Raw genomic sequence first — 25,357 nt, forward strand, 5'->3', positions numbered from 1 at the left:
AGTATTCCCCAAAGGGAATGAGTTTTAGAGTGTGAGTACCCATGGCAAACAAGGCATGGTGCTGAAGTGATCAATGTTGGACACTTCGTTTATTTTAGATGAAATTTTCAGAGAATTTCCAGAATAAATGCTGCTGGAATGTTTATGTGGTCTTAACAAGGTGTTCCAGAAAGTCTCCTGATGTGTTTGAGAGGTTCCTTTCACAGCTCCAACAATAAAATGATCAATAGCCCAAGTCATTCTTGAAATCAGCACCTTATTTAATTCCATCAGCTGACTGCTATTTAGGAAGGACATAAGTTGAAAATCTATTCATTAAAATGTTGTTCAATTTCTTTGATAAGCACTAATGAGCATTTTAAATAGCAATCAGCTACTCAACAAGCCTCCAAGTGGTCATTTAGTGCTGACTTCAACTCCTTCGCAATTTGGCATCATGTTCTTAAAATGAACTAAACCAGAATGTTTAGCTTAGAACCCCATCTTAGCCATCTCCTTATTTCTTTAACAAACACAGAGAATGCTAGAGAAAGTCAACAGGTTTAATTACAGCTGTGGAGAGAAAGACGCAGTTAACATTTCATGTCATATTGGATTTCCAGCATCTGTAGTTTTTGCTTTTTGCTTTTTATTGCATCTTTATTTCTTTAGTGTTTAAACCAGGAACCTTCAACCTGCGTTTGCACCTCAATTGTAGCTTCCAACCTTTTTCAATTGGATCACATCAGCATGGAATAATGCATGTAAAAGAAATTAATTAAGAAATTAGTTGAGAAAAATAGGAATTGTGCCTTTTATTGTGATGCTAATAAGCTAATTATAATGCTGGTCTTGTGATTTTAAATTTTTATTTTAACAAAGAAAACATTATCATACTTTAAATAAGCCTGTTTGAGTGGTATACTACACCACATGCATTTAGAGGAGTGGGTTTTATCGTTGAGACCAAATTTTTTTAATATAGCTAAGATGATAAATTATTCTGAAATCTTTTAATAGTGCCTTTGCTTATGGGATGTGGGCATCACTGGTTGGGGCAGCATTTAATTCCCATCCCTTTTGTCAGATGACAATTTGGTTGAATTAATTTTACCCATGGCTGTCTTGGTGCTACACACACCCCTGCCACACACTCCTTCTTAGGCAGTCCCTCAGGACCCAGAATGACTTTCTTCAAGGCTGGAGTTATGGGTCCTGAGGTAACAAAATAGTCCAGCACTGAATGTACATATGCTGCCACAGATAGGTTTGAAGAGATGGGTGAGTGGGATGCTCAGGTCTATTAATGCTCTTTACCCTGTTTGCATTCAGCCTCCATCTGAGCCAGTCACATGTACTCAAAATGGCTGGTACCTTAGTGAATACCACTTCACTAGTTTGGACATTCTGAGGGAAGACATTTTCATTGGAGATGTTGCATTCTTTTTTCAGTGAGGCTTTAAGGACATCCCTGAAGTGTTTCCTCTACCCTCTTGGTAACCACATGCCGTGATGAAGCACAGAGTGAAAAATTTATTTCGGTGTCTTATGTCAAGCAAGCAGGTGATGAGGCCTTCCCAACACAACTAGTTTACCATAGCTGGTGCTATAACACTGGGTACATTGGCCTGAGAAAGATACGCTTCCCCTGCCACTGGACTTGCAGGATTTGTGGAGGCATCTTTGGTGATATTTTTCAAGGAGATGAGGCACCTACTATGCATTGTGCATGCCTCCAATAAATACAGGAGGATAGGTAACAAACTGGACCATGTATTTATGCCTGGTTTGAAGTCTTTGTCATCTAATGTGCTATTCTTCAGACAACCAAAGGCTTGTTAAAGTTTATCATCCACGTCCACCCTCGCTGAAAGGAGTCTCCCAAACTGTGAGAATTGAGCCATGTTCTCTCAGTCCTTACCATGGATCTTGATAGTTGGGGGTAGCGTTGAGAAATGAGAACAGAATGGTGGACGACATTTGTATTCCAGATGTTTAGCCTTGGGCTCATTCTTTCAAATGCCTCGGTGAAAGGTTAATGATGGTTTGGAGCTCAACCTCTGAGTCCACACAAACATACACACACGCACACACACACACGTATCACCTGCACACTGCAGCTCAATCTCTGAGGCTGAAGCGGTCTTGAAAAGGTCCTTTGACCCACTATGCCTGTGCAGGCTATGATGCTATTCTAAACTAATCCCATTATCTTGCACACGGTGTGTTTCCCTCTTTTCTTTGCCTGTTCATTTGTCTGTATAGATGCCTCCCAACTTTGCTATCGTATCTACTTCTACCCCTCCCCAGTAGTTCATTCCCAGCACCTACTGCTGTCATGTAAAACATCTTTCCTCACACATCTCCTTTAAAGTTTCCCCCCTCACTTTAAACCTATACTCCCTATTATTTGACATTTCCACCATAGGAAAGAGACCCTGGCCATGCACCTTTCCATGTCCCTCTTAATTTTATATGCTTCTATCAGTCACCCCTCAACCTCTGATACTCTGGCAAAAAAAAATCCAAGTTTGTCTAACTTCCCATTACAGCTAATAAATTCCAGCCCAGGTGGCATTCTGGAAAATTCTTTGGCACCCTTTCCACTTCCTTACTATAAAGTGGCAACCAGAACTCTGCACAGTCCTCCAAATATGGTTTGACCAAAGTCTTTTACCGTTGTAACATGACTTGCCAATTTTGTACTTGATGCCCCAACCAATGAAGGCAAACATGCTGTTTACTGGGGTTGCCAGTTTCAGGGAGCTATGGACTTGGACCCCAAGATCCCTCTGCATATCAATACTCCTAATATACATTAGGAGTGTATGCTGCTAATATACTTCAGGCCATTTGAAGTATACTTTCCTCCTGCACTTGACCTCCCAAAATGTATCACCTCACACTTGTCCGGATTAAACTCCACCACTTCCAGCTGATCTATATCCTGCTGCATCCTTTGGTATCCTTTCTCACTATCCACAACTCTATCAATTTTTGTGTCATCTGCAAATTCATTAACCAGACCATCAACATTATCGTCCAAGTCATTTATGTGTGTATATATAAATTACAAACAACAGAAGTCCCAACACTGATCCTTGTAGAACACCACTGGCCATAGGCCTCCAGTCAGTAAAACACCCCTCCACAACTATCCTCTGTCCTAATTGGGTTCTTCGTGAATATGTAGTGGAGAATTCTGGTGAGGAAGATGGAGAAGAGCACTGGTGTGATGATGCAGTCTTGATTAGCCCCAGTTTTCACACATACTTGGTTGGTAGTGGATCTGTTGGTGGTGGGTCATAGCTTGAATAAAATCATGCAGTAGGCAAAGGATAGTGGTGAATTTCTAGGGGCTGCCAAATTTGAGGAGGATGCTCCATAATCCCACATGACTGACAAAATCAAAGACTTTTGTGAGGTCAGAATAGACCATTCATAGTGATCACTGGTCTTTGCATTTCCTTTGGACTTGTCTTGCTGTGAAGATCATGTCCAATGCATCTCACAATGGATGGAATTCGCACTGTGACTTCAGTCACAGTACTTCGTTCATTAAGAGGAGGCAAATGATTGGGATATTTGAAATGACCTTCCCCTCTATAGTTATCAATAACTAGGCTCATCTTCTCTCTTGGCAATGGTCACAGTTCCAGCAAAAAGGTGGCAATAGTGATATTATTACTGGACTGCTAATTCAGAGACTCAGGCAACGTTCTGGGGACCTGGGTGCAAATCTGGCCATGGCAGGTGGCAGAATTTGAATCTAATAAACATCTGGAATTAAGAATCTAATGATGATCATGAATCTATGCTCATGGTTGGAAGAACCCATCTGTTTTGCTACTTTCTTTCAGAGAAGGAAACTGCTATCATTACCTGGTTTGGCCCACACGTAACTCTAGACCCACAGCAAAGTGGTTGACTGTTAACTACACTCTGGACAGTTAATGAATGCAGGCCAAAACAGCAATATCTTAATCCTGTGAATGTATTAAAGAAACAAGCTCAGAGATCCAGTGGATTGCTGTACTACCTCCTGATGGGGAGATGATCCTGATATTTATTGTCCACAGAGCTACTTTGTTATATTTCAGCAGGAGTTCCATTTTTATCAGTGGCCTTGTTGGTTCTTAATTGGTGTTGTGGTGAGATAGTAGCGGATGGCATGCTGGGTGATTTGGTCAAATGCTCTCATTGTCAAGGACTGAGCGCATTTGAGAAGATCGTTGCAGTGGTGCTTCCAATGAGCTCTGACTGCCTTTTTGCCTTTGATGTGCACCATTTCATTCTTAACCCTCAGCTGGTTCAGTCCTTGGATGCTTGGGCCATGAGTGGGCTGAGGAATCCATACTTGATTTTCCATGCACTTTCTACCTGCCTTTAGGTTCTTTAGGTTATAGATTTTTTTGTTGGACCTCAGCTTTCATTTGTCTGTCGACCTGCTTTCTTTCCTTCAAAAGTCACTGGACCCAAAATGTTGATTCTGTTTTTTCTCCACAGATGCTGCTAGACCTGGTAAATTTTTCCAGAAATTTCTTCTGCTTTTGTTTGAGAATTCTCAAGTGGTGTGTGAAGTGAGAGGGGAAAGATTTAAAAAGGACCGGAGGAATAGCTTTTTCACAGAGGGTGGTGTGTGCACGGAATGAGCCACCAGATGAAGTGATGGAAACCAGTACAATTAGAAGTTTTAAAAGGCATCTGGATGTATATATGAATAGAAGGCGTTTAGAGGGACATGGGCCAAATGCTGGCAAATGGGACTAGGTCAGTTTGGGATGACTGTTTGGCACAGACAAGTGGACTGGCCTGTTTCTGTAACAAAAACAGAAATTGCTGGAAAAACTCAGCAGGTCTGGCAGCATCTGTAGATAGAAATCAGAGTTAACTTTTCGGATTGAGTCACCCTTCCTCAGAACTGGTGGTAATGTTGGTGGTAATTTGCAGAAGATAGGGTGGAGCAACAAACAGCAACAACTTCCGATTGCAAACCATTTTAATTCTCCCTGGGTGACATGTTCATTGTGGGTCTCCTCCAGTGTCACAATGGCACCACCCGCAAACTGGAGGAGGAGCACCTCATATTTCCACCTTGGGAGCCTACAACCCAATGGCCTAAGCATGGATTTCACCAGTTTTATAATCTCTCGACCCTTCCCCCGCAACCCCCATCTCACCCTCCCTTGCATCCCTACCTCCTTGACCTGACGCAACCTGTCAATCTTCTCTCCCACATCTGCCCCATCCACCTCATTGACCAATCCCCACCGCTCCCTGTCTGCACCCACCTATCATCATCCCACCCCTCCTCTCTATATTTGTTTCTGAGCTCCCTTTCTCCTCCTGTTTCTGAAGAAGGGTCCCAATGCGAAATGTCAACTTTCCTGCTCCTTTGATGCTACCTGCCTCTCTGTGTTCCTTCAGCTCCATACTGTTAACTCTGACTCCAGCATCAGCAGTTCTTGCTATCTTAGGCCTGAATAGGGCATGTTTCAAAACAGTCCTCAAAAGTGTTGTGGAAATCTTGGCATGGGAAGTGGCTGGCAATTAGAAAGCAAACCCTGAACTTCCAATTGCTTATCATTTCAATAAACCGAATTGCTCCCGTGCTAACATTTCCATTCTGTGCCTATTGCAGTGTTCCAAAGAAGCTCAACATAAGCTTTCATTTTCCCCTGAAGTATAGAACAGACTCGAGAACTCATCATTGACGTTAACAGCTTCAGAGCGTGACTTCTGCCTTGCATTTTGATTACAGCTCAAACCCCAATCCTATCCTCAGCTGTGTCTCGTTCACTTTGCACTTAGCAAAACAGACTTATTTTCTCCTTTTCGTAGTCATTATTTACATCTTATTTACATCTCCTTCTCCTTTAGCACTCCTTCACCACTCCTTTTGTCTTTCGCCACCGGCATCTTCATCAGCTGTTCCACTCAGCCCTTCTCTCCCATCTGTCAACAGCAAAAAAATGAACATTTTCCAGACCCTTTCCAATCTGAAGAAAAGTCAAATTGGATTCAACATGTTAACTCGGTTTTTCATTCCACAGCTAATTCATTAACATTGTTGCAGTGAGATATGTCAATGGGTAACTTGATGGACTTGCCCTTATTTTGAAATAAAAACTCTACATTACTAACACCTCACCAGAACAGATTTTCAAGTAAACTGCGTTCTCAGTTAGCAATACATTACTGAATCTAATTTAGTGTGTCTTAATTGATGGTGGAACGAACTGTTGCCATTTCAATTGCACGCCAATGTGCTGTTACTTTACTAACACGTTGGCACAAAATTATCATCTGAATGACTGCTAAAAGCATAAATGCTCCATTTCAATTATGTGTTTGGAAATCACTTCAACATTGTGAAGTTCAATGTTGTTTTGTATCGCTAGTGGAGAGAGTTTTCTCATTTCATCTTTGCTCAGCAAGCAGTTGCAATGTGGTCTTTGACAACTAAAGCATCTTTACATTTCTGTACTGACATGGCTGTGTTGTGTGGTTTCCATTAAAGTGATGACAGCTCACTATCACCAGCACTCTTCTGACAAGGTCAACCCACTACAGGATTGACACTGTGAAATAACCAGTGACTTAGGATAAAATCTACTAGAAATCTTTGATGCCATTACCATGATAAAGTTACTTCACAAGTCAGCTCAAAATTAAGATTTTGTTGTGTTCACCATCCTCCTGCAGCTACCCACTGTACTGAATACAGCTGAACAAAATCAGAAACAGTGAGGCTCAGCACAATGTGTAGTATAAGGGAAGCAGTTATCATCAAGCTAGTTGGTGACATCACTGGCAATGACATCACGTCACATGATAGGTTGTGTCTAGAAAGCCTTACTGTAAGATGATCATATATGGATCTCTTCCAATTTTGTAAACATTGTACAGAGTTTAATGAAAGGTTCCGGTTGCAAAGACCTGCTCCATGAGTGCTTACAACATGGTGGCAGCAGCAAAATTGAAAACTATTCCTCTCCAAGAAATAGAAATGGCAAAAGTAAAAGGACAGTTGACTGCTACATTCCAGACAAAGGGAGGGATATCAGAGAAATCTCTATGTAATTATTAAGCCAGATTCTATTGCAACTGTTTTGAGTAGAAATGGTATATGAGGATAAGTTGAATTTTTCTTGCAAATGTTACGACGCCCAAGTTGAAATGTTTTGTAATGTATCCTTACAGATTTTATGAATAAAGCATTTTTTTGGGTACAGGTAGTGTTAAAACACTTGCAGAATGTTCAGGTCATGCTTAACTACAGTGTCATGTCTAGAGAGATATTACTTGCAGGCTGGGATAATACTTTTCCAAAGCATTGAAAGACATAGAACAACATGTCATTGGAAAGGAAGGCACATCCATCACTTGGATTTATGAGAAATTTTCAGATTGCATCCAGCCGCTCAAGATTACTGATCAGACCATACTAAGGACAGGTGAAGATTTAGCATGGCCAATCCACCTAACCTGCACATCTTTGGATTGTGGGAGGAAACCAGAGCACCCGGAGGAAACCCACGCAGACACAGGGAGAATGTGCAAACTCCTCACAGACAGTCACCCAAGGGTGGAATTGAACTCAGGTCCCTGGTGCTGTGAGGCGGCAGTGCTAACAATTGAGCCACCAAGGTACTACATTAGCCACGTTCCAGTCTTCTGGCACTTCACCCATGGCTGTTGATATTACAAATATCTCTGCTAAGGGCCTCACAATTTCTTCCTGGCTTCCCATATTCTGGGATATACTTGAACAGGTCCTAAGGATTTACATACTTTTATTCACATTAATGTTTCCAGTACCTCCTCATGTGTAATGTGGACACATTTTCAAGACATCACTATATATTTCCCATAATTCCCTACCTATTCTTGTCCTTCTCCACAGTAAATACGTGAATTATTCATTTAGGATCTCACCCCACTCCAGTGGGTCCACACATAGATGACTTCATTGATGGCTTCTTTTTAAGGGGCCTTATTCTCTCTCTAGGTAATCTTGCCCTTAATATACTTGTCGATTCTCTTTGGATTCTCTTTAACCTTATCAGTCAATGCTCCCTTGTATCCCTTTTTCATCTTCCAGATTTCCCTTGTAAGTGTATATTCCGTATACTCCTCAAGGAATTCACTTGATCCTAGCTGTCTATACCTGACATATGCTTCCTCCTTTTTCTAGACCACCGCCTCAATACCTTTAGTCATCCCGTGTTGCCAACTCTTGCCAGCCTTGCCCTGAACTCTTGCTATCTTGCTTTTGAAAGCCTCCCATTTGCCAGATGTCCTTTTACCTGCGAACAGTCTCCCCCAATCAACTTTTCAAAGTTCCTGTCAAATACCATAAAATTGCCCTTGCCCCAATTTAGAACTTTAACTTGTTGACCTGATCTATCCTTTTCCATAACTATTTTAAAACTAATAGAATTATAAATCACCATAGAACCCCTACAGTGTGGAAACAGGCCCTTCAGCCCAACAAGTCTTTACTGAATTTCACTAGAATTAACTAAAATTCCCCACTTTAACAATCCTAATATTGTAATGGCTATCTGCCACCTCCCTACATATTTGCTCCTCAACTTCTGTTGACTACTGGGGATTCTGTAGTACAATACCAACAAATTATTATTTCTCAGTTCCACCAGTATAGTCATAAAAGACTTTCAACACTGCACTTCCTACAAATTTGAGGCTTTCCTTCTATGTATCACATTACTGAAGCAGATGAACAATATCATTGTCTCTCATTGGAAAAGGAAACTTATCCTAATAATCACTGCCCTTGAAGTAACCTGCCTCTTCAATATCAAGTGTCACAAATTCCACTTAATGTCATCATTCAGTGGGTAAGGATTGGGGCTAGGCAACTGCTTAATCTGCTTTGTCCCAAGTAGAGATGATGCATATTTGTGGTTGTGCTTTGGCCAAATTTGTTATCTAATTCGGTGGCTTGATATAAACCCAATCCCCAATTTCAAATTGGGTACTCTTGGTCCTGTTTGTTTGCTAAAGCATGTTTGTGCTTTAACCTCTGGTGCCTCATAAATCTTGTCTTTTGTATTGCCACTTTGGTACTTAGAAGTGGTGCATGACACAGGGGGATTATACAAAAGCATAGCAGGTCAGACAGCGTCCGAGCAGCAGGAAAGTTAACGGTTTGGGCTGAAACCCTTCGTTGGGACTGGAGAGAGGGAAGGGAACCCAGAAGTAAACAGAGGGAAGAGGATGGGGCTGGGGAAGGGTAGGTGGGATGGTAACAGGTGGATGCTGGTAGGAGGTTATTGTGATTGGTCAGTGGGCAGGGTGGAGCAGGTAGGTGAACACGAAGATGGACAGGTTAGGTCAGGTCAGGGAAGTGAGGAGGTAGAGAAGGGCTGGACATGGGATATGACCAACCTGACTCTCCAGTTACCATCCATTTTAATACCCCCTCTGACTCTCCTGGCAACATGTCCATCTTTGGCCTCCTCCATTGGCAGAGTGAGGTCAAATGTAAACTGGAGGAGCAACACATGATATTTCGTCTTGGGAGCTTACAGCCCAATGGCCTCAATATTGATTTCACCAGCTTCAAAATCCCTCCACACCCAGTCTTATCCCATGTCCACCCCTTCTACTCCCCCTCGCCTCCCTGGCCTGACCTAACCTATCCATCTTCCTGCTCACCCATCTGCTTCACCTTTCACTGACCAATCACAATAACCTCATATCTGTATCCACCTGTTATCATCCCACCTACCCTTCCTCCAACCCCACCCCCATTTACTTTTGGAGTCCCCTGCCCCGTCAGTCCTGATGAAGGGTTTCAGCCCAAAATGTTGACTTTACCACTCATACGGTCTGAAAGGAGCTGCAGCCTGATAAATATTTTGCAGGCGTAGCTGCAAGGGACACTCAACTGCCCCCTGATCTCCCACATCTGACGGGAGAAGCATAGCGATCCCTGGCTGCCACCTCTGCCCTCTTAGCAACTGCTGGACTTCAGGAAAAACCTGGTTTTACTGTACACTTACCTTGTTGCTGCTGCTCACCCTCCTTAACGAAGCCTGGTATTCACTTAGGTTTGCTCTTCAATCTAACCAGCAGCACCTCAACCACACAGCAGCCCCTTAGGAAAATGGCCGGAAAAAAACATAGCAAAGCCTCCTTCCTGCACTTGTCGAAACTCCAGCACTTAGCTCAACTCCAAGCATTTTCACTCTTTAGCTGGGAGCAGTATACAAAAGAACAAAGAACAAAGAAACCTACAGCACAGGAACAGGCCCTTCGGCCCTCCAAGCCTGTGCCGATCAAGATCCTCTGTCTAACCTACAGGTTTAGCTTTTCTATTATAAGGCCTGCCCTGACACAATAACTGGATCTGAGATAATGGGAACTGCAGATGCTGGAGAATTCCAAGATAATAAAATGTGAGGCTGGATGAACACAGCAGGCCAAGCAGCATCTCAGGAGCACAAAAGCTGACGTTTCGGGCCTAGACCCTTCATCAGAGAGGGGGATGGGTAGAGGGAGCTGGAATAAATAGGGAGAGAGGGGGAGGCGGACCGAAGATGGAGAGTAAAGAAGATAGGTGGAGAGAGTATAGGTGGGGAGGTAGGGAGGGGATAGGTCAGTCCAGGGAAGACGGACAGGTCAAGGAGGTGGGATGAGGTTAGTAGGTAGCTGGGGGTGCGGCTTGGTGTGGGAGGAAGGGATGGGTGAGAGGAAGAACCGGTTAGGGAGGCAGAGACAGGTTGGACTGGTTTTGGGATGCAGTGGGTGGGGGAGAAGAGCTGGGCTGGTTGTGTGGTGCAGTGGGGGGAGGGGACGAACTAGGCTGGTTTAGGGATGCAGTAGGGGAAGGGGAGATTTTGAAACTGGTGAAGTCCACATTGATACCATATGGCTGCAGGGTTCCCAGGTGGAATATGAGTTGCTGTTCCTGCAACCTTCGGGTGGCATCATTGTGGCAGTGCAGGAGGCCCATGATGGACATGTCATCTAGAGAATGGGAGGGGGAGTGGAAATGGTTTGCGACTGGGAGGTGCAGTTGTTTGTTGCGAACTGAGCGGAGGTGTTCTGCAAAGCGGTCTCCAAGCCTCCGCTTGGTTTCCCCAATGTAGAGGAAGCCGCACCGGGTACAATGGATGCAGTATACCACATTGGCAGATGTGCAGGTGAACCTCTGCTTAATGTGGAATGTCATCTTGGGGCCTGCGATAGGGGTGAGGGAGGAGGTGTGGGGACAAGTGTAGCATTTCCTGCGGTTGCAGGGGAAGGTGCCGGGTGTGGTGGGGTTGGAGGGCAGTGTGGAGCGAACAAGGGAGTCACGGAGAGAGTGGTCTCTCCGGAAAGCAGACAGGGGAGGGGATGGAAAAATGTCTTGGGTGGTAGGGTCGGACTGTAAATGGCGGAAGTGTCGGAGGATGATGCGTTGTATCCGGAGGTTGGTAGGATGGCGTGTGAGAACGAGGGGGATCCTCTTAGGGCGGTTGTGGCGGGGGCGGGGTGTGAGGGATGTGTTGCGGGAAATACGGGAGACGTGGTCAAGGGCGTTCTCGATCACTGTGGGGGGAAAGTTGCGGTCCTTAAAGAACTTGGACATCTGGGATGTGCGGGAGTGGAATGTCTTATCGTGGGAGCAGATGCGGCGGAGGCGGAGGAATTGGGAATAGGGGATGGAATTTTTGCAGGAGGGTGGGTGGGAGGAGGTGTATTCTAGGTAGCTGTGGGAGTCGGTGGGCTTGAAATGGACATCAGTTACAAGCTGGTTGCCTGAGATGGAGACTGAGAGTTCCAGGAAGGTGAGGGATGTGCTGGAGATGGCCCAGGTGAACTGAAGGTTGGGGTGGAAGGTGTTGGTGAAGTGGATGAACTGCTCGAGCTCCTCTGGGGAGCAAGAGGCGGCGCCGATACAGTCATCAATGTACCGGAGGAAGAGGTGGGGTTTGGGGCCTGTGCAGGTGTGGAAGAGGGACTGTTCCACGTAACCTACAAAGAGGCAGGCATAGCTGGGGCCCATGCGGGTGCCCATGGCCACCCCCTTAGTCTGTAGGAAGTGGGAGGAGTCAAAAGAGAAGTTGTTGAGTGTGAGGACGAGTTCAGCTAGGCGGATGAGAGTGTCGGTGGAGGGGGACTGGTCGGGCCTGCGGGACAATAACTGGATCTAACCAGTTTACATAATTAGCCTAAGTAGATTAAGTAGCTACAGATCTAGGAGAACTTGTTTAAACTTTCTTTAGGCCTGAAAAAAATACAACCTTAAATATCTATACTCCCCAATCAATCGTTTTAGATTTTAAGAATGCAAAAGATTATTCTTAAACTCCCACACTTAGCTCAACTCCTAGTATTTGCATTCTCTTGCTGGTTGCACTCTGTAGCCTAACCAATGCTTTATACAGTTCCAGCATAATCTCCCTGCTCTTAAAATCTATGTTTCAGCTAATAAAAGCAAGTGTTACACCATATGCCTTTTTCCCACTTTATCCACCTTAAGGGACAGGTGTACATGCACAACAAGGTCCTCTGATCCTTGGTGCTTTCCAGAGTCCAACCATTTGTCATGTATTCCTCCGCCTTGTTTGTCCTGTGCAAGTATATCACCTCAAATTACCCAGATTGTATTCTATTTACCACTGATCAGCCCATGTGAGCAGCTTACCTGTATCCTCCTATAACCTGAGGCTATCCTCATTATCCAGCAATTTTCATTTCATCTGCGAAGTTACGAATCAAACCTCCTACATTCAAGTCTAAATCTGCTTCCTGTCTCTCAGCCAATTTGCCATACTTCCTTGTATCTCATGGACTTTTATTTTTGCTATCAGTCTCCCATGCAAGACCTCATCAAAACCTCGCTGAAGCCCAAGTATGTTATATCAAAAGCATTGCCCTCATCCACACAGCTGGTGACCTCTTTGAAAAATTCAATCACGTTGGTCAGACAAGAACTTCCCTTAACCATGCTGACTGAATTTGATAAATTCCTCCCTCTCTTAACACAGATTAATTCTGTCCCTCAGAATTGCTTTTAATAGTTTGTCCACTACTGAGGTTAGACTGACTGGCCTAGAGTTCCCTGACATCGCTTTCTCCTTTCTTCAGTAGTGGTACCTCATTGACTGCTCTGGCACCTCTCCTGTTGGCAAGGAGAAATTGAAAAGTTTTGCAAGGAACACCGCTATTTCCTCCCTTGTCCCACTCAACAATCTGGATACATTTCGTTCAGTCCTGGAGATTTATCTACTGCCAGAGCACTTAGAACCACCTCTCAACCTGTGCTAATTTCTTTAATTGTATCATTGACCTTTCTCCGATTTCTAAATCATTCATCCCTCTCATTCGTGAGCACCAATGCAAAGTATTCATTTAGAACCCTACCTACATCCTCTCATTCCATGCACAAAGTACCACGTGGTGCTTAATGGGCCTGACTCTTTTCCTCACTATCCTATTACCCTTACTGTATCTGTAAAACAATTTAGGATTTTCCTTTACATGCTGGTATCCTTTCATGTGCTGTTTTAGCTCTTCTAATCTTCTTTATAAGTTCTCTCTTGCACCTTCTATACTCCTTTAGGGCTTCTCCTGTTTTGAGCCCTCTGTATCTGCTATAAGTCTCCTTTTCTTCTTAATCCAATACTTGGCATTCCTTTGGGACCACAAAATTTGATGGTCCTACTCTTTTTCTTTATTGAAACTTATTGACTCTGTGCTGGATAACACAGTGTGGAGCTGGGGGAACACAGCAGGCCAGGTTGCATCAGATGAGTAGGAAAGTTGATGTTTTGGGATGGGACCCTACTATATCTTGACTCTATACTCTCCATACTTCCTTCTTGAATGAATCCCATCATTCTGAGACAGATTTACATGAACGTATGTGCTCCCAGTGCACTCAAGCCAAATTATTAAAATCTACCTCCTCCCTTCACCCAAAAACACTTTAAGGGAGTGGACCATTCACCCAGTGATGAAGAGCCAAGAGCTCAACCAGATCACTTAACTGGTAGGTTCACATGTTCCTCTGGTGGACAAAAATAATCCTTACGTAGCTGAGGACTTGATCATGATGACAGGTCAAATCACTGCAACAATTGATAGTAGAAGCAAACTTTTGGGGAGCGATGGTGTGCAGATTAGTGAATAGGAATGTAAACATTCAAGGACTCTATTAATACTTGGAGGTAGAGCTGGATGAACACAGCAGGCCAGGCAGCATCAGAGGAGCAGGAAAGCTGACATTTCAGATCTAGACCCTTCTTCAGAAATGGGGAGGGAAAGGGACTCTGAAATAAATAGAGAGGGGGGAGGCAATGATGGAAGGTGGATAAGGGAGCAGATAGGTGGACAGAAGATGGACAGATCAAGGAGGTGGGGATGGAACCAGTAAAGGTGAGTGTAGGTAGGGTGTTGGGAAGGAGATTGGTCAGTTGGGAGGGAGGGGTGGGTGGGTGGGAGGGAAGATGGACAGGTCAAGGAGGCAGGGATGAGGCTGGTAGGTAGGAAGTGGGGGTGGGGATTGGTCAGTGAGGTGGGAGGAGCGGATAGGTGGGAGAAAAGACGGACTAGTCAAAGAGATGGAGACGAGCTGGGCTGGTCTTGGCATGAGGTCAGGCTTGTGGAGATTTTGAAGTTTGTGAAGTCCACATTGAGACCATTGGGCTGTAGGGTTCCCATGCGAAGTATGAGGTGCTGTTCCTGCAGCCTTCAGGTGGCATCATTGTGGCACTGGAGGAGGGTCAGGATGGACATGTTGTCCAAGGAGTGGCAGGCGGAGTTGAAGTGGTTTGCGACTGGGGGGTGCAATCCTTTGTCATGGACCGAGCGTAGGAGTTTCACAAAGCAGTCTCCAAGCCTACGCTTGATTTCCCAATGTAGAAGAGGCCAGCACATTAGCAGATGCGCAGGTGAACATCTGTTTAGTGTGGAAGGTTTTCTCGGGGCCTTGGACGGGCACTTCCTGCGATTGCATGGAAAAGTGCCAGGAGTGGTGGGGCTAGTGGGGAGTCAAGGAGAGAGCAGTCCCTACAGAAGGCAGATAAGGGAGGGGAGGGAAAAATGTCCTTGGTAGTGGGTTTAGATTGCAGGTGGCGGAAGTGGCCGAGGATGATGTGTTGAATCTGGAAGCTGGAGGGGTGATACATGAGGACGAGGGGGATTCTGTCTTTATTGTTAATGTGGGGACAGGGCCTGCGGGATGAGTTGCAGGAAACGTGCAGATGTGGTCATGGGCATTTTTGACTACTGTGGAGGTGAAATTGCGGTCCTTGAGAAACCACCTGAAGGCTGCAGGAACAGCACCTCATATTTCTGAAGAAGGTCTTTACCCAACTGTCAGGTTTCCTGCTCTTCTGATGCTGCTTGGCCTGCTGTGTTCATCCGGCTCTACACCTTGTTATCTAAGAACATTACTTTCACTATTTTACTGCCAACTGCAAAACTTTGGGACCTACATTTGTTCACAACAATAGTATTGCATTGTTAATATACACTGGACTCGGGATCAAAGGGTAATAGAGGCATTACAGTATAGAGTGAGGTCAATCAGCCCATCAAGTCCATACTGGCCTTCTCCAGCATAATCCAGGCAATTCCATTCATCTGCTTTATCCCTTTAGTTATGGAAGTGTATTTCCCTCAAGCGTACATCCAATTTCCTTTTGAAATTATACATCATTTTTGTTTCCAACATTGTCATAGGCAGTGAGTTCTAGGTCATTACAGGAAACGTTATTCGTCACATTTCTCACTGCATCTTATGCCTAAAACCTTAGACTTCCCTAGTCCTTTTACCACAGCTAGTGAGAACAACTTTTCTTTGTCTACTGTATTTAATTCTGAGATAATCTTGTACAGGGCGGCACAGTGGTTAGCACTGTTGCCTCATAGCACCAGGGACCCGGGTTCAATTTCACCCTCGGGTGGCTGTCTGTGTGGAGTTTGCACATTATCCCTGTGTCTGTGTGGGTTTCCTCCCACAGTCCAAAAATGTGCTGGTTTGGTGAATTGGTCATGCTAAAATGCCTATGGTGTTCAGGGGTCTGTAGCTTAGGCGGGTTACAGGGGAATGGGTCTGGGTGGGATGCTCCAAGGGTCGGTGTGGACTTGTTGGGCCAAAGGGCCTGTTTCCACACTGTAGGGATTCTAACAAATTTTCCTGCCAAGGAGAGCAAACTCATAATCTCCAACCTAACATTTTAGCTAAAATCCCTCATTCAGTAAAATTCAAGGTCTCACATTTCCTTCCTGGAGTGTGTTGATCGGAAATACACTAGTTGTGGTCCAACCAAAGCTTCACTTCCTGCTTTTGCATTTAATGCTTTATGAAACTCATCGTCCCACTTTATTAATTACTCCCTTGTATATATCCTGCCACCCTCATGTCTCTCTGTTCATGTCTGTGTCTCTCACTATCCCTTCTGCCAAGATTCACTTCAAACCTTTCAGCATTAAATTGCACTTTCCCCTTGTCTCCCCATTCTACTAGCTTACCTCTGTCCTTTTGCAGTCACACCTCCAAGTTTATTACAATTGAAACATTGCAACAACTTACCTTGCATTCCAATATCCAAGTTACTCACTTATGTCAAAACAAAAAGCAGAACCTCCATCACCAATCCTTGGGGAACATCATTGGATAACATCCTCCGGTTTAGGAAGATTTTTATTTACAAAAAATTGATGTTTTTGTCCTAAAGTTAATTTTTATAAAAGTTGATTCTCACCTTCTTTTTCCATAAATCTCAGTTTAGGAATAAGCCTTTCCTGTGATACTTAGTCAAATTCTTCTTAAAATCCCCGGACAACATTTGTTGCATTCCCTTTATCTGTCTTTGCTATGGAAGACTGTCAGAAGGATTTGCTACCTTGAGGCCACCTGCTGCTATTTAAGCTAGATTCTGCTACCTTTGGGACTTTAGAAGCCAAATGAAAAATCTCTGTTAGTATCCTTTCATTGACTATAGGTGGCATTTGTGGAGCCTAGCTGGTTGACTATCACCTTTCCCCCATCCTGTCTCTGTGAAAATGGCTATGTTGAGATTCAGTTGGAGAACTGGCTCTATGGCCAGCTATGCTATTTTTATTGCTCCCAACCACAGTGCAGTCTTAAAATTGACTCCAATTTGTAACAAGGGAAATTTTGAATCTTTTGCAATCCATTTATAAGTCTGAAAGATCCTAAGTACATGGTTTTAAAAATATATTCTTTGTTGTAACGAGTAATTGCTTGTTTTGCAGGTTCACGAGAGAAGAAAAAAGGAATGAAGACCTGTCACATCATATTCTGGTTACCACATTGCTGCTCTGGTTTCTTTTAGTGCATTTTTTGACACTAAGCCTAGGATTGGATCTGGGGTAGTTGTGGGATAAGGATCATCACTCTTCCATGGGATGAGAGCAGCCATGATAACAGGGGCAAATTCCTCAAATCTATAATTCCAGCCATGATCTAAGTGCCTGGCCATGTCACTACAAGTATTTGTGGCAGCAGTGCGCCAGTGATGTACAAATGATCAGTGTCACTAACAACAGGGATAGATGAATTGCAATGGTTTGAATGTATTCCTCTCTTGTTTGTAACTGGGATCAGCTTCTACAATTATTTACTTATTTTCTTTCCCTTCTCAAAAATCAATGGTTATGTGTTTCCCCAAGGTCTGTTAGTGAAGTCCAATTTAACAATGACTCACATCAAATTCTTTAGGACTAAATCAAAGTGGGATTTATTTTACTAAATTCATAACCTGGGAGAATGGTGAGGAACACATATTCACACATGCATACATCCAAGAAAAAAAAGAGAAAGGAAGGGAGAGAAGTTACAAATTACAAATTAGTTTAAATCAAAGTGTCTGCATTATTTCATGTGAGTTAGACAGTCCAGTACATTAATGTCCAATTGAGGTTCTTTAAGTTGAATGTGCGCAGAAGTCCTTTATGTAGGTTAGGTACACTCAGTTTGCTGATGCAGGCATTGTAGTGTTAAGTTGGAAACTGAAAGAAAAGCAAAATACAAGTTTCCTTCCAGACTTTTGCCAAATGCTAAAATTAGAGGCATTTAGCTGAGGCTGAAGCTACTTATTCTTTGGCTGTTACAGCAAACTAATCCACAAACTTCAAAGCTATATCATTGAATGTGATCCAGCAAACTGGTCATTTCAGTCATGTGACAGAGGCTTCTGGTAAAAACACTCAGCTGATGAAGTGATTTTGATGTTCCCTTATCAGACACCATTGTGCTTTTGTAGTAGCTGATTGAGGAGACATTTGCTTTAAGTCAAGTAATAATAGGTTTTGATGGTCCCCATTGCTCACAGCTAGGTGAGATGACCATCTAATCCATGAGTCCTTTGTGTTGGCTTGGTTGGAATGTTCATATAATGGCTGTTATTTTAAGAGAATTGGAGTATTAGAGTAAGGAGGATTTACTGCAACTGTACTAGGTGCTGGTGAAATTACATTTGGTGTACTGAGAGTAGTTTTGGCCCCTTACTTAAGGTAAGATATTATTTCATTGAGGCAATTCAGAGAATGTTCATTCGGATGATCACTAGTATGGAGAGATTATCTGAGGAACAAAGGTTAGACAGGATTTGACTCCCACTGATTGGAGTTTAAAAGAATTGAAACATATAGGGGTCTTAAGGGGCTTGACAGTATAAATGCTGAAGCAATGCTCCCCTCATGGTACAGACTAGTACTAGGAGGCTTAGGGTCAGAATAAAGGGACGCCAGTTTAAGATTGAAATGAGAAGGAATTTCTTCACTCAGAGGGTTGTAAGTCTTTGGAACTCCTTACCACAGAGAGCTGTGGGGGCAGAATTCATGTGCATATTTAAGGCTTGGTATAGATAGATTTTTGATCCGTAGGGGAATCAAGGGTTACAGGGAAAGGCCAGTAGAGTGGACATGAGAAATACCAGATTAACCATGATCCCATTGAACAGCAGAGCAGGCTCAAAGCCAAAACCTACATCTGTTCCTTATGGTCTTATACAAGGAGGGTCATATTCAACAAATAACCACTACATATCAAAGAAAACAAAGTGTGAAGCTGGATGAACATAGCAGGCCAACAGCATCTTAGGAGCACAAAAGCTGATGTTTCGGGCCTAGGCCCTTCATCAGAGAGGGGGATGGGGAGAGGGTTCTGAAATAAATAGGGAGAGGGGGGAGGTGGACTGAAGATGGATAGAGGAGAGGATAGGTGGAGAGGAGAGTATAGGTGGGGAGGTAGGGAGGGGATAGGCCAGTCCGGGGAGAATGGACAGGTCAAGGAGGCAGGATGAGGTTAGTAGGTAGGAAATGGAGGTGCGGCTTGAGGTCGGTGGAGGGGGTAGGTGAGAGGAAGAACAGGTTAGGGAGGCAGGGACGAGCTGAGCTGGTTTTTGGATGCACTGGGGGGAGGGGAGATTTTGAAGCTTGTGAAGTCCACATTGATATCATTGGGCTGCAGGGTTCCCAAGCGGAATATGAGTTGCTGTTCCTGCAACCTTCGGGTGGCATCATTGTGGCAGAGGGAGGCCCAGGATGGATATGTCGTCTAAGGAATGGGAGGGGGTGTTAAAATGGTTCGCGACTGGGAGGTGCAGTTGTTTCTTGCGCCATCCCCTCCACCCACCTTGAGCCACACATCCTTTTCCTACCTACTAATCGCATCCTGCCTCCTTGACCTGTCCGTCCTCCCCAGGCTGACCTATCCCCTCCCTAACTCCCCACCTATACTCTCCTCTCCACCTATCTTCTCCTCTATCCATCTTCGGTCCGCCTCCTCCTCTCTCACTATTTATTTCAGAATCCTCTACCCATCCCCCTCTCTGATGAAGGGTCTAGGCCTGAACCGTCAGCTTTTGTGCTCCTAAGATGCTGCTTGGCCTGCTGTGTTCATCCAGCTCCACACTTTGTTATCTTGGATTCTCCAGCATCTGCAGTTCCCATCATCTCTGATCACAAATCAAAGAACCCTGAAGTTACCTTAACTTCACTTCCTCACATCCTGCGTACCGCAAGGACTCCACTCCATTCTCCCTGTTTCTCCATCTCTGTGTCGCATCTGTTCTCATGATGCCACTTTCCACTGGACTGCCTCCAACATGTCCCCCTTTTTTCCTCAACTGAGGATTTACTACCACTGTTGTTAATGTGACCCAATTCTGATGCTTCTGCCCTCACCAATCCCCTCCTATCTGGAATAACAATAGGGTTCCCCTGGTCCTCACTTTCCACCCTACCCCTCTCTGCAATCAAAGAAACATCGTCTACCATTTCCACCATCTCCAGCAGGATTCCACCTTCCCCTCCCCTCACTGTCAGCACTCTGTATGGATTGCTCCCTCCACAATATCCTGACACATTCCTCCATCACTCCTAACATTTCCTCACTCTTCCATGGCACATTCCCATGCAATCACATAATGTGTAACACTTGTCCATTGATCTTTTCCCTCCTCACCAATGCACCTTCCAGGTGAGGTAGCATTTTACTTGTACATCTTCCAATATAGTCTACTGTATTCACAGTGTGGATTCCTTTACATTGATGAAACCAAAAGAAGACTGGATGACTGCTTTACAGAACACCCCAATTCTATCCGTTAGAGTGACTGTAATCTTCTAGTTGCAATTCTGTCCTGGGCCTTGTACAAAATTCCAGTGAAGCTCATGCATACTTGAGGAACAACATCTTATTTTCCATCTCAGCTGTTTTTTTGCCTCTAGGGTTCCAAATCCCTTTTCAGCTGATGCATATTGGTGTCTTGTTGGCATTGCTCTCAGCAGAGCAGACCCATTTTCTCCTTTTCACAACTATCATTTACTCCTATATCACATTTCTATCCATCCTTCACTACCATTAGCACTCTCATTGTCTTTTGCTGTGGACACCCTCACCATCTGTTCCACTTAAACCTATTCCCTCTCTGTCAAAAACAAAAAAACCACCATTACCCAAAACCCTTTCAATTGTGAAGAAGAGTCATATTGGACTTCATTTCTCTCTCTGCCAGATCTGCTGAGATTATCCAGGATTTTCTCCTTAGATTTAAGGATTTTACCCTTTAGTAATTGCTGGTCAGGACCTTCCAGAAATTGTGATCAACCGGCATCACATGATCAGTGGCATCCATATTGTCTATTCAGCAGTGTCAATTTTTAAGAAAATTTAAGCAAACAGAAGCAGTTTCAAATAAGACAGTGTAGGATCTCTTTTTTTTCCTTCCTTCTGCATATAACACCAGGATAAAGTAATTGTGTGTGTGTGTGTACCTCACATTTCACTTGTAGGATAACAGGCTAGGATACCTAATTAAAAGTTTCCGCTCTGAGTAGGCATTGAGATTTCCCTGCAACCATTATTAAGAATGTAGCAATTGTTTTGCTTATTTTGAATTGTAAATGCAGTAAAAAACAGTGGAGGCCTCAGAACTGGAACATTCTATTTCTATCTTTAAGCTCTCAATAGTTAAAATTGTTGTTGCTATTGCCACTGGGTCATTGGCTTAACCCATTATCTCATAGATTTGGAACTTTCTGATTTAATATTGCAGGCTGTTATCTGAGAGTTAATTTTTTGAAGTTCAAACATTTAAAAGTTAAATTAATACGGCTTTTTTTTTAGATTATTGTTACTTCTCACATCTTATTCCTCTTTGGAAATAAAATGCCCTATTATGAAATGCATGCAGAAAAATTGTCTTTGTGCAACCACCAGAATCAATGTGGTCTTGAAATATGGTCATTATTGTCAAGATCTGGAAAATCCACTCTGTAGTGGATGACAGAAAGCAATACAAAGAAAATATAAAAATATTTCTTTAATGCAAATGCAACTTCAGTGGGAAATTTAGCATTAATATGGCATTTCAGGTGTTAGTGATTCAGACTGCAACAAGAGCAACCTCTTTTTTGACAGCATGGTAGATTCAGTCCTCCTAAGCATCATTTCAAAATTGGAGAAAAATAGTTTTAATCTCTCAATGAAACTCTTTGAAACATCTCATCTGTAAATTCATTAATCCCAAATTGAGTCAAATCATATCAAGTCAATAGGCCTACAACTCCTGCGGCACTTTCATCTCTCTCACTAGGTCTTTCTGCAGCTTGAGGCTGTTTTATAGGCTGCATAATGTTGCTCAGAAATGAACTGGACATTGGTGATACCAACGGTTTTGCACCGATGAAGTTTTAAAATCATTACCTTTACAACAGTGTTTTGCGAAGTATTTTCCATTGTGGTCCCATTTTGGAGCTTGATAAAAGGTGTGATCTTAGACCTGAGGGAATGGAATGTTGGCAGGTGTACAGAAAGGTAACGACTCATTTTTAAGAATTTAATTTAAAGAAACAGAAAATTTACTAATAAGTAATGTACTGGAGAATACGAACGATACTTGTCACGAAAGGAAAGCCAATGTTTATCTATAAAGCCATATCACAGCATTTAGAAAATTTATGGTAATTACAGTCATCAATTAAAAAAAACAAGGAATCGCAAGTGCCATCTTAATGCATCAAGAGAAGCCAAGAAAGAATTACCACAAACTGGTTCATTGGGAAAATACCCCAGCAAATTGGAAGAGATAAAGGAATTAGGAACGGAGTTAAAAGTCAGCTGTCTCCCAACTCCTGAAAAGTCAAATTATACAAACTGAATGAAAATAACAGTTTCAATATCAATCGTGTCATAGATAAGTTTGACTTTGATTGTTAGCGTAAAACAGACGAAATTCAGACTGCTGCCTCTCCCGATGTCCATTTCCCTCAAACAAACACAACAGGCAAAAGGAGCAGAGATAATGGGAACTGCAGATGCTGGAGATTCCAAGATAATAAAATGTGAGGCTGGATGAACACAGCTGGCCAAGCAGCATCTCAGGAGCACAAAAGCTGACGTTTCGGGCCTAGACCCTTCATCAGAGAGGGGGATGGGGAGAGGGAACTGGAATAAATAGGGAGAGAGGGGGAGGCGGACCGAAGATGGAGAGTACAGAAGATAGGTGGAGAGAGTGTAGGTGGGGAGGTAGGGAAGGGATAGGTCAGTCCAGGGAAGACGGACAGGTCAAGGAGGTGGGATGAGGTTAGTAGGTAGCTGGGGGTGCGGCTTGGGGTGGGAGGAAGGGATGGGTGAGAGGAAGAACCGGTTAGGGAGGCAGAGACAGGTTGGACTGGTTTTGGGATGCAGTGGGTGGGGGGGAAGAGCTGGGCTGGTTGTGTGGTGCAGTGGGGGGAGGGGATGAACTGGGCTGGTTTAGGGATGCAGTAGGGGAAGGGGAGATTTTGAAACTGGTGAAGTCCACATTGATACCATATGGCTGCAGGGTTCCCAGGCGGAACATGAGTTGCTGTTCCTGCAACCTTCGGGTGGCATCATTGTGGCAGTGCAGGAGGCCCATGATGGACATGTCATCAAGAGAATGGGAGGGGCAGTGGAAATGGTTTGCGACTGGGAGGTGCAGTTGTTTGTTGCGAACTGAGCGGAGGTGTTCTGCAAAGCGGTCCCCAAGCCTCCGCTTGGTTTCCCCAATGTAGAGGAAGCCGCACCAGGTACAGTGGATGCAGTATACCACATTGGCAGATGTGCAGGTGAACCTCTGCTTAATGTGGAATGTCATCTTGGGGCCTGGGATGGGGGTGAGGGAGGAGGTGTGGGGACAGGTGTAGCATTTCCTGCGGTTGCAGGGGAAGGTGCCGGGTGTGGTGGGGTTGGAGGGCAGTGTGGAGCGAACAAGGGAGTCACAGAGAGAGTGGTCTCTCCGGAAAGCAGACAGGGGAGGGGATGGAAAAATGTCTAGGGTGGTGGGGTCGGATTGTAAATGGCGGAAGTGTCGGAGGATGATGCGTTGTATCCGGAGGTTGGTAGGGTGGTGTGTGAGAACGAGGGGGATCCTCTTGGGGCGGTTGTGGCGGGGGCGGGGTGTGAGGGATGTGTCGCGGGAAATGCGGGAGACGCGGTCAAGGGCGTTCTCGCAAAAGGAGCTTTTATTTGCTCTCATTGCTAGGTGGTCTGTGCTAAGCTAACCTTTTTTTCTGTTCCTTCTAAACGCTCTCCTCCCTGTCTACATTCGTTTTGGGTTCAAATCGAGACTTCGAACCAGCTAACCTCATAAACTGAATTTGATTACTTCCTTCATCTTCATGTCCCGAAACCATCGGATTAATGTAAACTAATTTATTATAATTTTTTTCATCTTCCCTGAAGTGTTTCCTTACGTATTCACCCCATTTCTAGAATTTATAACCACATGACCTCATTAAACTGAGAATAAGAGATTAAGCAACACAGACGTAAAAGGATATGGACACCCGAGCATATATATATATACACGCGCGCGCGGTTTTGTGACAGAGAGGTAAAAAGGGAAATGGATCCAGACGACAGGACAGCCCAGGCTGGGGATTTGTACGATTTCGTTCATTGAAGTAGGAGCAGTGAGGAAAGTTAGCAGGATCTTAGCAAGTGTAGCCAAACCACTGCCAACTTTTATTTGGTCAAATCAGGAGTACCCAGTGCAATTCTGGTGGCTGAATGGTAAGATGTAAAGGACAACCAAGTTGATGTTGAACTACGAGGAGATGCCAAAGAGAGCTGGGATTTTTCACTCTGAAGATTGGAAAATGTGGTGGAAACATCATGCAAGTATTCACGATTGAATCCTGATCATTTGTATTAGATTGCTGCAGACTGTAGAACTAGGGGAGGCCCACTTTGGAATAGACATTGAAGAATTTTGATTTAATCACACGGTGAGTAATTAAAAATGTGAAAATGACTCCGCAGGCAGGAAAACAAAGCAGCACCGGAAAATTGGAGACAACAAGGTGTACAGCTGGATGAACACAGCAGGCCAAGCAGCATCAGAGGAGCAGGAAGGCTGACGTTTTAGGCCCAGACCCCTCTTCAGCAGAAGGGTCTAGGCCCGAAACGTCAGCCTTCCTGCTCGGCCTGCTGTGTTCGTCCAGTTCGTCACCCTGTTATGTCAGATTCTCCAGCATCTGTAGTTCATCATCTCTGATCACAAATCAAAGAACCCTGAAGTTACTTTAACTTCACTTCCTCACATCCTGCGTAGGATGTGTAGGAACTACTATCACTGGAAAACTGGAGGTGATTGACCGGCGATGGATTTGGGAATATAGATAGTTTCTTTTTACCTCGTTCTGTGCTTAACTATGTCAAAATAAACAGCACGTTTTCCTTCAAAGCCCTAGTTTTTAAAAAAAAACAGCATTTCGTTTTAAGAAAGTGTCTTTTTAAATATATAGTACTAACCAGGGGTTTTCCCTGTTCTAACAGACCTCGGGGCAGAACGCAATCGATTCCGCATCTTCCGTACCACAAGCAGCCAATTGAGACAGCCCTCTTTAAGCATTTTCAAAC

At 44.0% G+C, this 25,357-nt stretch overlaps 1 protein-coding gene and 1 long non-coding RNA gene across 4 annotated transcripts in view; one reads left to right on the plus strand and one right to left on the minus strand.

Moving 5' to 3' along the window:
* Positions 1-2,434: 2,434 nt before the first annotated feature.
* Positions 2,435-25,338, minus strand: LOC125466189 (uncharacterized). The gene is made up of 3 exons (XR_007250399.2): positions 25,250-25,338; positions 22,178-22,253; positions 2,435-5,934 (listed from the first exon to the last, which is right to left on the minus strand). It is a non-coding gene; the product is annotated as an uncharacterized LOC125466189 (long non-coding RNA).
* Positions 24,343-25,357, plus strand: part of tmem170b (transmembrane protein 170B) — a 57,009-nt gene continuing 55,994 nt past the window's right edge. For all 3 annotated transcript variants that reach the window (XM_059653638.1, XM_059653640.1, XM_059653651.1), the window contains exon 1: positions 24,343-24,723. The gene's annotated coding sequence lies outside the window, so the exon portion shown is untranslated. The remainder of the gene's footprint in view (positions 24,724-25,357) is intronic.

The sequence above is a fragment of the Stegostoma tigrinum genome, chromosome 2, assembly GCF_030684315.1.
Source record: "Stegostoma tigrinum isolate sSteTig4 chromosome 2, sSteTig4.hap1, whole genome shotgun sequence".
Classification (NCBI taxonomy): domain Eukaryota; kingdom Metazoa; phylum Chordata; class Chondrichthyes; order Orectolobiformes; family Stegostomatidae; genus Stegostoma; species Stegostoma tigrinum.